Here is a 14183-nt window from a genome sequence, read left to right on the forward strand (position 1 = left end):
TGCTCATATAACCCTCTCCCCCCTTTTTGTCTCTCTTCATCTCCTGGGACCTCTATGATTCTGATGTTGTTTCTTCTTAATGAGTCCCTAATTTCTCTAATTCTTAGATTTTTTTGCCTAGTCTCCCTCTTTTTTTCTGCTTCTTTATTCTCCATAAGTTTGTTCTCTGCTGCTCTGCCTCATCCATCCTTGTCACCGTGCCATCCATTTGAGGCTGCAGCTCACTTACAGCATTTTTTATTTCATCCTGACTAGCTTTTGCTTCCTTTATCTCTGTAGAAAGGGCTTCTAATCTGTTTTCAACCCCAGCTGGTATTCTTATTATCGTGATTCTAAATTCTGGTTCAGACATCTTGCTTGCATCTGTGTTGATTAAGTCCCTGGCTCTTGTTTCTTCCTGCTCTTTCTTTTGGTGGTGAATTCTTTCATTTTGTCATTTTGAGGGAAGAAAAGGAATTAATAAGGTAAAAAATTTTAAACTAAAAATTAAAAACAACATACACACAAAAATCAAATAAATGATGCTAGATCCTAGGTGTGGTTTTGTCTGGTTATTGAAAGGAGCTTGATTGATTAGAGGGAAAAAAAAGGAGGGGGGAGGAAAACGTTTGAAAATTCGAGAAAATGAATACAATGAAATAAAATAAATTGAAATGATGGAAGTAAAATAGAATTTGAAAAATTTACAAAACAGTAAATATAGTAGAAAAAATTAAAAATATTTAAAATAAATATTGAAAATAAAAATAATCTTTTTCTCTTCCTGTATTCAAGAAAAGAAACGAAAAAGAGAAGAAAAATTGAATAGATGGACCAGTGAACGGACATTACATTCTTTTCCCCAGAAGTCAACCTATGAAGCACTTTACAGTCTGTAAACCAAGCAGGTGGAGAGACTTGTGATCCTGAAGAGCTAGGTTGCCCCAGTGGGGCGGGGCTTAGTGTAACGGCTCCAACCTCCACTAGATGGCGCTGCTTAGCGTCCTGGGTGGATGGTTATGGCATTCAGAGGTGAGCGCGCGCATGCGCGGGAGGAGTCAAAATGGCGGCACTCTTGTATCCGAACTCTGTTCTCCGCCTTCAGCAGTCGCGCACCTGTCCTTTGTCTCCATTCACTCCCCGCTTTTTCTGTCGGTGACCAGGCCGTCAGGTTGCCAGGCGACCCCTCCCTCCCCAGTTTTATCTCAGATGCAGCTGTGTTTCCCGACCCTCACTTCTAAGTGACTACGGCTGTGACCTGTTCTGCCCGCTGCAGGAGGCTCCCACCGAGCCATGGCCGGGTGCCGGCAGCACCCAGGAACGTTCTTGTGACTGTGCTGCCGCCGATGCCCAGACACTGCGGCTGGGAGCCAGGCCGCCCCGGAAAAAGTTCCCGCAATCATGTAGCAGCAGCGTTTCAGGGATTATGGAAAATGACAACACACGTCTGGCACCAGGCTTCCCCCTTAATGGCCCTGTTCCGGCACCAGCGATTGAGGTGGTTCTCCGGGGTCACCTGGGGCCCGGTGGCGTCACAGTCTGTGCCTGATGGCCTTCCAGTAGTCACACCGCCTCTTCCGTGTGGCCCAAGGACCCCGGACCTCACTCTGCCCCTGGGGACTCGCCCTTCCCACGGAGCGCCTCCAGGTAAGGAGCTGCGGAGTTCCAGACCCTGCGGATCCCCCTGTTTTAGAGTCTTAATGGAATCTAAACCCTCTCCTTTCTCTTTTCTCTCTTTTTAGTTCAGTCCCTGGGGCTGTTTGCACTTTTCCACTTTCTCTCCAGCTGCTTTTGGAGTGGAGGTGCTTTTCCCATAGTCTCCAGGGGCTCCGTCCTCTGTCCGCAAGCAAAAATGGCTCCCTGCCTTCCGGGGCTTCTCTCCCCAGGTCATGTCTCTGCGATTCTTACCTGCTGAGTTCTGTGGTTCGGGTTGTGCAGATTGTTGTGTTAATCCTCAGATCGGTTTTCTAGGTGTGCAGGCTGGTTTAGTGTTGATCTGGCTGTGTTTCATGGGCTGGAGGTGGAAAAAAAACTTCCACGCTGTTCCGCCATCTTGGCTTCTCCAAAAAAGTCCTGAGAAATTTGGGGTGCTGGCAGAGGATGCTGGAGGGGAACGCAAGTGTCCTCAGCACTCATGGGTGGGAGACCGTAGTCCGGGAGTGACTGGGACTGTTCTGGGCCTAGACAGCTCAGAGGGAGGCTGCTATACACCGTCAGAGGGTTGTGTGTGTGTGTGTGTGTGTGTTTTAGAGAAATGGGAGGGGCAGGGGGAGAGAGAGAATCTTAAGCAGGCTCTTTGAGGAGCCCCAAGCAGTGCTTAATCTCATGACCCTGGGATCATGACCTGAGCTGAAATCAAAAGTGAGATGCACACAGGTGCACACGCGCGTGCACACACACACACACACACACACACACACAGAGGAATATTATTCAGCCATCAAAAAGAATGAAATCTTGCCACTTGCAACTATGCGGACGGAACTAGAGGGTATTATGCTAAGTGAAATAAGTCAAAGAAAGACGAGTATCATATGACTTCACTCATATGTGGACTTTAAGATACAAAACAGATGCACAGAAGGGAAGGGAAGCAGAAATAGTATGAAACCAGAGAGGAGATAAACCGTAAGACATTCTTAAATACATAGAGAAAACTGAGGCAGGGGGTGGGGGTGGGGAACGGGCAAGGGGCGTTAAGGAGATCGTTGATGGGATGAGCACTGGGTGTTGTATGTAAGTGATGAATCACTACATTCTCTTCTTGAAATCATTATTACACTATTAACTAGCTTGGATTTAAGTTAAGAAAAAAAAACAGAGTCGAATGCGCAACCAGCTGAGCCACCCAGGTGCCCCTTGTCAGATGTTTTAAAAACAAGACAAGGATTTGAGTTGTTCTCTTAAGGATACAAGTATCAAACTGTTCCTACCTCTCTTGTTATTGACTTGATTTTTTTTTATAGGGTGTGGGTTTTTCCGTAACAGGATTTGGGGGCATGGGGATACATTTTGAGATCCGTCAAAGTGGGTCAGAGGTCCTCTGTGAGATCTTAGTAGAAGTTTCCATAGAGTGTGGTGAAGAGCTCAGCTTCCGAAGATCTGGTCTGGATCCCCGCTTTTCCACTCACCAGCTGTGACTCTTTGGGCCAAATACTTAATTGCTCCTGGCCTCCATGACCTCATCTCTAAAATGGATATAATTGCACTTAGCTCCTGTGATAAATACAGGAAAGAAGAAAGATGTTTTAAATGTTTAGCACATGGCATATGGTAAAGTGGGCATTAGATGTCAACTATTGGTTTTTTTTTTAAGTTTATGTATTTATTTTGAGAGTGGGGAGAAGGGCAAAGAGAGAGAGGGCGAGAGAATCCCAAGCAGGCCCCGCCCTGATGGCACCAACATGGCGCTCGACCCCATGAACCGTCAGGTGATAACGTGAACTAAAACCAAGAATCAGACCCTTAACCCACTGAGCCACTGGGTGCGGTGTAGACGTTGTTATTTTTGATACTGTCAAGGACTCTGGTTTTATTTATTTTTTATTTTTTAAATAGTTTATTGTCAAATTGGTTTCCATGTAGCACCCAGTGCTTCTCCCCACAAGTGCCCCCCACCATGACCATCACGCCCTCCCTCCCTCTCCCCCTTCAGTCCATGGTTTGTTTTCAGTATTCAGTAGTCTCCCTTGATCTGTGTCCCCTGCTCTCTATCCCCCTTCCTCTCCCTATTGTCCCCTGCCAGGTCTCTCCTGTTAGACCTATGAGTGCAAACATATGGTATCTGTCCTTCTCTGCCTGACTTATTTCGCTTAGCATGACACCCTCAAGGTCCATCCACTTTCCTACAAATGGCCATATTTCATTCTTTCTCATTGCCATGTAGTACTCCATTGTATATAGATACCACATCTTCTTGATCCATTCATCGGGTGATGGACATTTAGGCTCTTGCTATGATTTGGCTATTGTTGAAAGTGCCGCTATGAACAAATCACGAGACTACAGATGCTGGCGAGGGTGTGGAGAAACAGGCACCCTCCTGCACTGTTGGTGGGAGTGTAAACTGGTGCAGCCGCTCTGGAAAACAGTGTGGAGGCTCCTCAAAAAACGATCGATAGAACTCCCCTATGACCCAGCAATAGCCCTGCTAGGGATTTACCCAAGGATACAGAAGTGCTGATGCAAACGACTCTGGTTTTAGGGTCCAGACGGATCTGTGCTCCACTAAAGCTTTGTCCTTTGCTCGGCCGTGGGAAGGCGAGTTAATAGCCCACTCTGAGCCTCCACCCCCCTGCTTGTAAAATAATAACAACGATGAACATATAACTCGCAGGCCTCTCTTGAATTTAAGTGAGAGGCAGAGCTCATCACATGGCAGAAAACCGCTTGAAGCCTCGAAGCACTAGAACACAGGGTATGATTTTCCTGTACGCTTGGTCTTGCTGGGAAGGGGCACCATGTGCGCCCATGGTTTTCGGCAGCGCCGAGTTCCAGTAAACGTGCAGAGGACAGGACGGTGACTGGCCAGTCCCCTTGGCACTATCTGGAGAGCCCTGGAGGCCTGGCTGGTCCAGGGTCCTGTGGCAGCCGAGCTGACGGCCTCTGTCAAGGACAGAGCTGGCCCCGCCGTGCGGCCCCGGGAACTCGGAGGCACACCCTGGGCCTGAGGCACAGAGCTGGGGGCGGCTGCCCGTCTTCCTGTCCTTGCCGGACACCGCAGCCCAAAGTCACCTTCCAAGGGGAGGAAGATGTGCCCTGGGAGGGGACGGTCAGTGCCCTGGAGCAGAGCAGAGCATCACCGGAGCCTGGAGGAGGCGTCCTTCCCTGCCAGCTGCGCTCGGAGGAAGCCACGTGGCGGAGCCCAGGTCTAGTTTCTCCTGAAGGGGCAGGGACCCAACAGGCCTGCTCCCGAGCCCTTATTTCTGAAATAGCCTGGAGAACTTGGTCTTCACGGCGGGACACCTGAACGGCGCTGAGGGTGTCGACCAGGCACACGTGTGCATGTGTGCAAGTGACTGTGCACGCGTGTAAACACAGTACTTTCGGCTTCCAGCTCCCTGGAGCCTCCCTCCTCTTGGCAGGAGCCCTTGGGGGCCCCTTGGCAGATGCCTGCTGGCCCTGCTCAGCGCAGAGCTGTCAGTCTCCAGGGTTTCGCAGAGTCCCTCCTGCCGTCTCGGGGCAGCTGCCTCCAGGAGGCCCCAGGGAGCAATTTAAAAACCGAGAAACAGCCAGACTCGCTGTAGGTTCTTCCCCCGACGTTTCCAGAACCCACCCATTCCGCTTCAAACAGCGCTAATAATGGTGCCGCACAGCGGTGCCCCCCACTGCCCAATCACAGGGCTACCCTGAGCAGGAGGTTCAGGTACCTGGGCCCCAGGTGCTGGAGTTGAGTGCCTTCCTCAAGGGAGGGGTCTGCCCTGCTCAGGTTTGGGGACAACGGAAGGAAGACAAATGTAAATGAGCTGGTTCAAGAGAGCAGAGCAGTAGTTTTAATAGACAAAATCTCTCAGGACGGGCTGCTGGGACCCGCAGGGGTCGGAGATCTCGGGAGGGCACATGGCTTTGCAGGAATGATGATGGAGATGATTCGCTCTTCTGTTCACTCAGAGAAGCCCGGGTTGCAAACCTGCTTTGTGCCACGTTCTGTCCGCAGCCTTGGGGTCGCAGGCACGTCCTGACCTTCAGGGTCTAGCAGGGGAGATAGTCATTCAGCAAATGGTCTCACCAACAGGTGTAATTACGGGGGCGTGCATGGTGCTCTGAGATTACACACAAGGGAGCCGAGTCTCCTTGGGGAGTTTAAGGGAAGCGACATTTAAGGTGAGAGTTTGCTAGAACCGTGGTCACCGCCGTGTCTTTCTCCCCCTCTCACTCCCGTCCCTCCCGCTTCACAGATGGGGACACACAGAAATGGAAATGTTAGGTACCCTTACCACCTAAGATGAATCCTTATTCAGTCTCATTTCCATTACTTATATTTACGACTTAATGTTTCAGCAAGTTCTTGGTGTTTCCCCCCTGGATGTACCTTCTGAAGGGTGGGACTTCTGTCCGTCTTGTCCACTTATTGGCTGGAAGGCCCCGAGTGACGCCAGGTGCATAGAAAGACCCACAGAGTGAATGGATGTTGAATGAATGGACCAGGAACCTCTGCCCCTGGCTTGGTGGCTGCTGGTGGACCCCAGGGATGCTACTAAATGTCCTGCATGTACGGGGGGCTCCTGATGACGAAGAATGATCTGGCCCAAGATGTCAGCGTTGCTGGGCTTGAGCAACCGATCTAGAGAGATTCCTTGTTTCTCCTGCCCCATCGGAAGGCTCTTTCCCATCATGGGTCCCCTCCGTGTCTGCAGGAGCCTTGGAGACACCTGGGGAACAGTCCCTGCATCCTAGCTCTGGCCTCTCCGCCTCCCAAGAGAAGTCAGTGATGGCGGAGACCAGGGTGGACTAGAACATTGACAGAGAAGGTTGCCAAGGAAACCCAGGACTTAGTGGGGGCTTTTTTTAAACTGACCCACTACTGATCCAGTTCTTCCTCTTGTCTCTGCATGGAAGGGCAGATTTAAGCCACATTTATTGGGAGGGAGCTGGATTAGATCTGAGGTGCCCAGAGTCCTATTTTATGGGCAGTTCTTGGGGACAAGAATGGTTCAGTTTATGCTAACTTGGAGATGTGGGTAAAACTACTAAGAAATAAAACTGAACAGTCCACAGTTGGTCATCGTGTAAGGTCTAGGGAGGTTATCTTTGGTATTCCAGAATTCCGTCCCCACATTTTGACGTGCCAGTGATTTCTGACACCAGTGTTAATTTGTCTCTCTGTGCCAGGCATTATGTTTGGGGCTTTATCACTATGATCCTAATTAATCCGAATGTCACCCGAGGAAGCACGCACCGTCACTGCCTTTACAGATGAGGAGTCTGAGCCTTAGAGTAGGTAAGCACTTTCCCCAAGGTCCATGGATAATAAGTTGCAGAGCTGAGATCTGAACCTGGTCCTGATTCACTCCAGTGACTAAATGTAATTGGCTGCAAGGGCCGCATGTGGCCCTTGAATATTTTTGTTTGACTCTTAGTTTTTTTATATTATTTTCTCGTTAAAATATTCAAGATTTTACAGAAATCTGACCTCTTAACTCATCCTAAAAAAATATAAATATCTGCTGACGCTGCACGTTCCCACCTGGCAACGCCTGGCTGACCCTGAGCCACCCTCTGTGCTGTCAGTGTGGCACCCATAGGGCCTGGGACCCCAGTCTTTGTCAGAACCACGGTGACTCCCAGATGGAGTTAGAGGATGTGTCATGAACTTATTCCCTCTAGATCCTCCATCTGTGGGCAACATGCCCCAATCTGACCTTGAACTTGACCAATTCCTTGGGCTAAAAGGGAGATTTCATTGCCCATACTGTGACTTAGGATGTGTAGAGAAGGCAGGAGTCAGGACCTCCTTAGAAGCCAGTGAGAAGGCTCAGGCATTCTCTCCAAATCTTCCGTCAGCTTTTAAAAAGTCCTGAGTTTCGGGGTTCCTGCCAGTGTTGTTAAGTTGGATGTCAGGCCCGGGGCAGCCCTCCGACTATCGCAGCCATAATTCTGGAGCCCAGAGGGAGCAAAGCCAGGTAAAGAGCCCCCCGGCCCTGTCCCCACCCCCTTGGCAGAATTCTGACTTAACAAGGCTTATTTATGTCTCTGTGCTACAGGTTACAATAGCGTCATCTTTCCTATACAGAAATAACGTATAATTTGTGTTAAGTCACGTGCATGCTGTTTAGTCCTTGGGGAGGCAGAAGGACAATGGACTGAACCTTACACAAATACCGGAGGATACACGTCTCTACCTTTCTTGCGCTTAACGTGGCGTTTGGCCCTCTCTCAGAGGAATGTTTTTACGTAGTGTCTTAGGTTCCATGCGGCTGCCAGTTAAAGGCCATAAACTCACAGCCGGAAGACGGCCATGGCGGTGACGGTGACAATGAGATCGCACTCCTGCCGAGAGCACCTGTTATGTGCTGTGTTTCAGGCTTTCTGTGCATCGTGTCTGAACTTCATAGCAAACGTCAGCAGTTGGTCTTACTGTTTACACTTTGCAAGTGAGGAAACTGAGGCTCCGAGAGTTTACAGGCCTGTGGTCGAGAGAGAGACAGAGACAGAGACAGAGAGAGGGAGAGACAGAAAGAGAGAGAGACAGACTGACTCATAGTTGTTATTCAGATGTGGTTTTATTTGCTTCCCATAGCATCCACCCTACCACATATGTAAATTCTCCAGCAATTTAAATTAAACTCTCTGGGCTGCCCAAGAGTACAATTTGGAAGAGCTCCATCTACCTCATTTCCTAATTATCCAGTGAAAGTCTGAGTCCAGGAGGCTTCAAGCATTCATCATTGTATAAGGTTTGGGCAGCTTCACAAAGCATAGGCTTGAAAACTCATTGGGCATGAACGTGGTGAATTGGGGAGCTCGGAGTGGTGGTGGGCCACTTCCCCTCCCGAGGTCACCCCTGACCTCACGTGAGCCCCTCTCCCCCCACAGCGCCTTAATTAGAGCGCAGAGAACGCATTCTGAAAACTGCCAGATGGTTTAGTGGCTGCTCTGAATTAAGAAATGTTCACCTTTTATCCAGAGGAGCTCAATTAGCACGAGCCAACCAGTGGTTAATAATAATAATAAAATGGAATGATCACTGAATGAAAGGCTTTTATTTTCATTTCACAGAAATCCTTTGTTAAACGTGAAGAGGCTTTGCTTTATCTTTAATTGAAGAGCAAAGAAATGCCCTGAATGTATCTCTTAAGATGATGGGGAAGGAGAGTGGGGGAAGGCACTCTCTGAAATCTTTGCTCTGAGGCTCAGGATGGAAACAGGTGCTACGTGGCTCCTCCTTCCTCTCTGTTTCCTTCTCCTGGTCCGTTTCTGCATCACCACACATTGCCCTCTCTCTCCAGGGCTTGGGGCGTGACCACACACACGGAGTCGTGGCTCCCAGATGCTCAACGGCATGTCAGAGGCTTAGAGTAGCAAGGTCTAAAGAGAGAGAACAAGAGTCTGGGGCTTGCTCAGTCCCACCTGAGTCAGGAGCAGAGCTGAGATGGAGAGAGTAGAGACCGCAGGCAGGCAAGCTGCCCTCTGACTGGGGCCTGGCGGAAGCCAGGAGCCCCCATGACCACCCGCTCTATGCTGGATTGTAGCCATCTTAGACTTGCTGGGCGTGACACATCCAGCAACCCATGGTGCAAGGTGTCATTATCCATAATTCACAGATGAGAAAACTGAGGCTCCTGAATCCCCAGTGTCCCAGCTAATGAAAATGTAGAGCTGGATTCAAAGTCGATCTTTTTCTGTGACTTGGTTCCCTTGAGCCTTTCAGGGGATGCCTTCCGCTACTGGGTGTGCCCTGCTCTAATGGATGATTCTGCTTTTTCGCGGGGGCCTGAGGGAGGCGGAAGAGAGCACCAGGAGGAATTGAAGGGGCAAGCAGGATGGGAAAAAGGAGTAAGAGGCCCTGAGACAGAGGCAAAAGGAGACTGAGTCATAGATGTCCTCAAGCGTCAGCTCTGGGACGTCCCCACGGGAAGGCTCCACACTGAACGCCGTTAGATACAGCTCCTCACTTAACTCAGCAAACCTGTGACGCTGGCATTTTTCCTCGCCAGACATGAGCAAAACAAAGCTCTAGACGAGACGGCTTTTAAGTAGTAGGGTTGGAATCTGGACCCGGAAGACCTACCCCAGGCCCATCATCCCATTATTTCACGTTCTCTCCTCTCTGCCAAGAGGAACCCTGCTCGTCCCGTGCAGGGCTCCCCGCCGCGGTTCTGGGCACAGTGGCCTCAAGGCTCAGAAGCAGTCCGCATCTTTATTCATTCATCAAACACCTGCAAAGACAACACACATGGCTGGTGAGGGCGTGGAGCAGCAACAACTCTTGCACATTTTTGGTGAGGATGTAATATGGTATGAGCCCTTGGGAAACAGTTCTGGCAATTTCAAAAAATTTATTTGAGACAGAGAGCGCATGAGCCGGGGTGGGGGCAGAGGGGGAGAGAGAGAATCTTAATCATACTCCATGCTCAGCATGGTGCCTGATGTGGGGCTCAATCCCTGGGCTTATGACCGGAGCCAAAATCAAGAGTCAGACATTCAACCAACGGAGCCACTCAATTCTGGCAATTTTTAAAATCACCGCTAAACGTGCCTTTACCATATGACCCAGCCATTCCATTCCTAGATGTCTGCCCCAAAAGAAAGAGGAACATGTTGTTCACAGAGAGACTTGAAAATTCACAACGGTTTTAGTCATAATATCCAAAATTTAAAACCTCTTAAATATCCTTCAGTAGAAGGAGGTATAAATAAACTGTGGGACATGCATACCTTGGGGTACTACTTAGCAATACAAGGCGTAAAGCCCTGATACATGGAAAAACATGAGTGAGTCTCAAAAACATCATGCTGAGCCGCAGAAGCTTACAGAAAGAAGTGCACGTACATCATTGTATTTTTGTGAGGTTCTAGAATGGAGAAGACCAACCAAAAGGAGAAAGATTCAGAGTCATGGTTGGGGGAGGGGGTGGACTGGGAAGGGACACCAGAGAGTGTCCGGAGGGGTTATAATGTTTGGTTTTCTGATAGATGAATGTGGTTGTCAAACCCGGGGTATGAGTTGGCTAGGGACGCCATCGCAAAGCACACCGGACTGGGTGGACGTGATGGGTGACCGTGGAGCCCAAGGCGTCTGCAGGCCTGGGTCCCTCTGAGGCCTCTCTCCTGGGCTCGTCAATGACCATCTTCTCCTGGCGACTTCCCCAGGTTTCCCCTTTGCAGGTGTCTGTGTCCTAATTTTCCCCTTTTTTGAGGACACTGATCATATTGAATCGGGGCTTGTCCATATGACCTCTTTTAAACTAAATGGCCTCATGAAAGACTGTGTCTCTGTGCACTGTCAAGTCTGTGGTACTGGAGGCTAGGATGGTTCAACATACGAATTTGGGGGAGACACGCCCTTGAGCCCATAGCAACCAGCAAACATACTCTTCAGATTCGTACACTGTGCTGGATGTAAATTTCCATCAAAGGAAAATAAAAACCGAGGACAAGTATTGAAGCTGTTGATGTGTATGCTAAGGTATTTAGGGGAGGTGTACTGAAATTTGCAATTTACTTTGAAATTCTTCAGCACAGAAGGTGGATTAATGGATAGATAGGTAACAGGATAGTCATGTGATAAAGCAAATAGAATAACATCTTTTCAAACTCAGGAGTTTAGTTTTTTAAAGTTTATTTATTTTGAGAGAGACAGAGAGAGGGCACAAGTGGCGGAAGGCCACAGAGCTAGGGGACAGAGATCTAAAGCACAGAGCTCTGCGTGAGGCTCGAACTCACGAACCTTGAGATCATGACCTGAGCCGAAGTTGAACACTCAATGGACTGAGCCCACCTCCCCCCACCCCCCCGGGCACCCTGAGTATAATAATATTTTAATGGTAGACTCTAGGAAGTGAAGATACGGGTTTTCACTTTAAAATTCTTTCAACTACGCTGTTTGGAAACTTCTGTAATGAAATGGAAAAATATTTACGGGTCATCTAATGTGCATCAGGCACTGAATAAGGTGGTAAGAGTTGAAAAACGAACAGTGCAGGTAGGATTTCTGTCTTAATCCGTTTCAGATGCTATAACCATAGACTGGGGAGTTTATACACCAAACACGTCTCATTTTTGGCAGCTGGAAGTCCAAGACCCAGGTGCCAGAAGAGCCGGCGTCTGGTGAGCACCCGCATCCTTCTCGCTGCGTCCTCACGCAGGGGTGAGGGGTAAGGGAGCTCTGGGGTGTCTCTCGTAGGAGGGCACGCATTCCCTCCTGATGTCATCACCTCCCGGAGGCCTCACTTCCTAACACCATCACCTTGGGCTTTAGGACTTGAGCCTGTGAATTTGGGAAAGACACAAACATTCCCAGTGCCATGGTCTTGGTCCTCATGAGGCTTCCATTTTGGAGTAATTCATTACAAGCCGTGGCTTCTAGGGATGCGTCCAGTGGCACGTTCATTTGTGAGTCACTCAGACTTGGCCCGGCCTCCGTGTATCCCACGGGCTTCATGTTGCGCTGCCCAGTGAGCACGGGGCCGTTGGTTCTCTGCCTCCCCTCCGATGATGAATGTCGCCGCAGCCTCTAGTTGTGCAAAGATAAATCACTCCAGGTCCAAGTGCTAAACCACAGAAATAACAGCAATTTATATACACCCGAAGTCCCTCGTGAGGACTCCGTCACTGTTTATGATGTGACGAGCGTTCAAAGCAAAAATGGGAGTGGCAGCTTTATTTCGTTGCCATCCGCGCACCGTAAAAGAAACCCAAACGGAAGTGCTCATTGGAAGGCCAGTTTGGTACGAAACCAGCACGACACAAGATTTATCACAGAGAAAAACAGGCATCCATGCAAAGCTGCCAGAACATTCCCAGCACTGGCAGAACATTTCTCAAGTGGAACAAAGGGGTTTTTCCGTGCTCTCAGGTGACTTTTAGGCTTATGGTCCAAATCCCGGGGAGCAAAATGTTGCGCCGATTCTAGTCACAAGAAAAGAAAATACATAATCCTCCTGCCCGTGTTTATTTCAGGGTGTTTGGGAAACCTGGACTGGGCTGGAGGAAAAGGCTTTGCATTGTGAAGTATGGGTTTTCTGTGATGTCGTAAACTACAGTTTTGAATTCTGCTTTTTACCAGGTGAACTTAGGCAAGTTACCTCGTTTTTTTAAGTCTCAGTTTCTTTACCTGTAATAAGGGGATAAAAGTACCCATTCAGAATGTTTTAGGAACTTGAAACAAGGCACAGGAGGATACTTAACACATCCTTATTCTTAGTCTGGCTTGTCATTAGTGCTCAGAAAGTGGTAGCGATGATGACAGTTACGACAATGATGATGGTGACAGTGATGATGATGACAATGATAATGGTGATGGTGATGATGGTTATGATGGTGATGCTGATGACAACGATGGTGGTGACAATGATGATAATGACAAGGATGATATGGTGATGTGACAGTGATGATAATGGTGACTGTGACAACAACAGTAATGATAATGGTGATGGTGATGACAGTGACGATGGTGATGACACTGGTGGTGACAATGATGACGATGATCGTGACAGTGATGTTAGTGGTGATGGTGATGATGGTGACAGTGATGATGGTGACAGTGATGATATGGTGATGATAATGGTGATGGTGACAGTGATGACAATAGTGACAATGATAATGGTGACTGTGACAACAACAATGATGATAATGGTGATGGTCATGACAGTGATAAAAGCAATGGTGGTGATGATGACAGTGACAATGGTTAGGACACTGAAGGTGACAATGACACTGATGGTGACAGCGATGTTAGTGGTGATGGTGATGATGGTGACAATGATGACAATGATGGTGACAATGGTGATGATGGTGGTGATGACAAAGATGATGGTGATGATGGTGATGACAATGATAGTGATCATGACAATGACATGATGGTGATGATGATGATAATGATGACAGTGGTGGTTATGATAATGACGATGATGATAAGGATAGTGATGATGGTGATGACAGTGATGGTGACAATGACAACAATGATGACAGTGGTGATGATAGTGATGATGGTGATGATGGTGACGACGATGCTGATGATGACAGTGACTATGGTGACCATGGCAGGCTGATAATTACAGCTGCAGTGGTGGTAAAGAAGAGCAGGATGTGCAGGTGGACATTGCCTGGAAATGTTAATAACGGGTTATTTTAGTATAACTATTAATAATTAAAATCTTTATTCCCTTTTTTAATGTTTATTTTTGAAGGAGAGAGAGATACAGAGTGTGAGCAGGGGAGGGACAGAGAGAGAGGGAGACACAGAATACAAATCAGGCTCCAGGCTCTGAGCTGTCAGCACAGAGCCTGACATGGGACTCGAACTCACAAACCACGAGATCATGACCTGACCTGAAGTCAGATGCTTAAGCAACGGAGCCACCCAGGCGTCCCTGTTCCCTTTTAATAATCTCCAGCACAGAGACGATTCTTTGGTGCCCAGAGGGTGTTGGATCAAATTAGAAATGTCTTTCTGATACTGATGAGTTAGTATGTATAATATTATGTTCTGTTTGGAGCTCCGGATGTTAAGAACATTGGGAACCTTTATCCCTGTGCAAGGG

The 14183-nt window shown here is 48.4% G+C and overlaps 2 long non-coding RNA genes across 4 annotated transcripts in view; one reads left to right on the forward strand and one right to left on the reverse strand.

Moving 5' to 3' along the window:
- Positions 1-1243: 1243 nt before the first annotated feature.
- Positions 1244-14183, forward strand: part of LOC115299304 — a 68078-nt gene continuing 55138 nt past the window's right edge. Inside the window, exons 1-3 of one of the 3 annotated variants that reach the window (XR_003912102.1) lie at positions 1244-1626; positions 6811-6919; positions 7483-7601. This is a non-coding gene — a long non-coding RNA (uncharacterized LOC115299304). The remainder of the gene's footprint in view (positions 1627-6810; positions 6920-7482; positions 7602-14183) is intronic. The other 2 variants (XR_003912105.1, XR_003912103.1) reach the window with 2 other exon arrangements.
- Positions 5449-6381, reverse strand: LOC115299305. The gene is made up of 2 exons (XR_003912107.1): positions 6011-6381; positions 5449-5670 (listed from the first exon to the last, which is right to left on the reverse strand). It is a non-coding gene; the product is annotated as an uncharacterized LOC115299305 (long non-coding RNA).

Source organism: Suricata suricatta, chromosome 8 (genome assembly GCF_006229205.1).
Source record: "Suricata suricatta isolate VVHF042 chromosome 8, meerkat_22Aug2017_6uvM2_HiC, whole genome shotgun sequence".
In the NCBI taxonomy this organism is placed as follows: Eukaryota; Metazoa; Chordata; class Mammalia; order Carnivora; family Herpestidae; genus Suricata; species Suricata suricatta.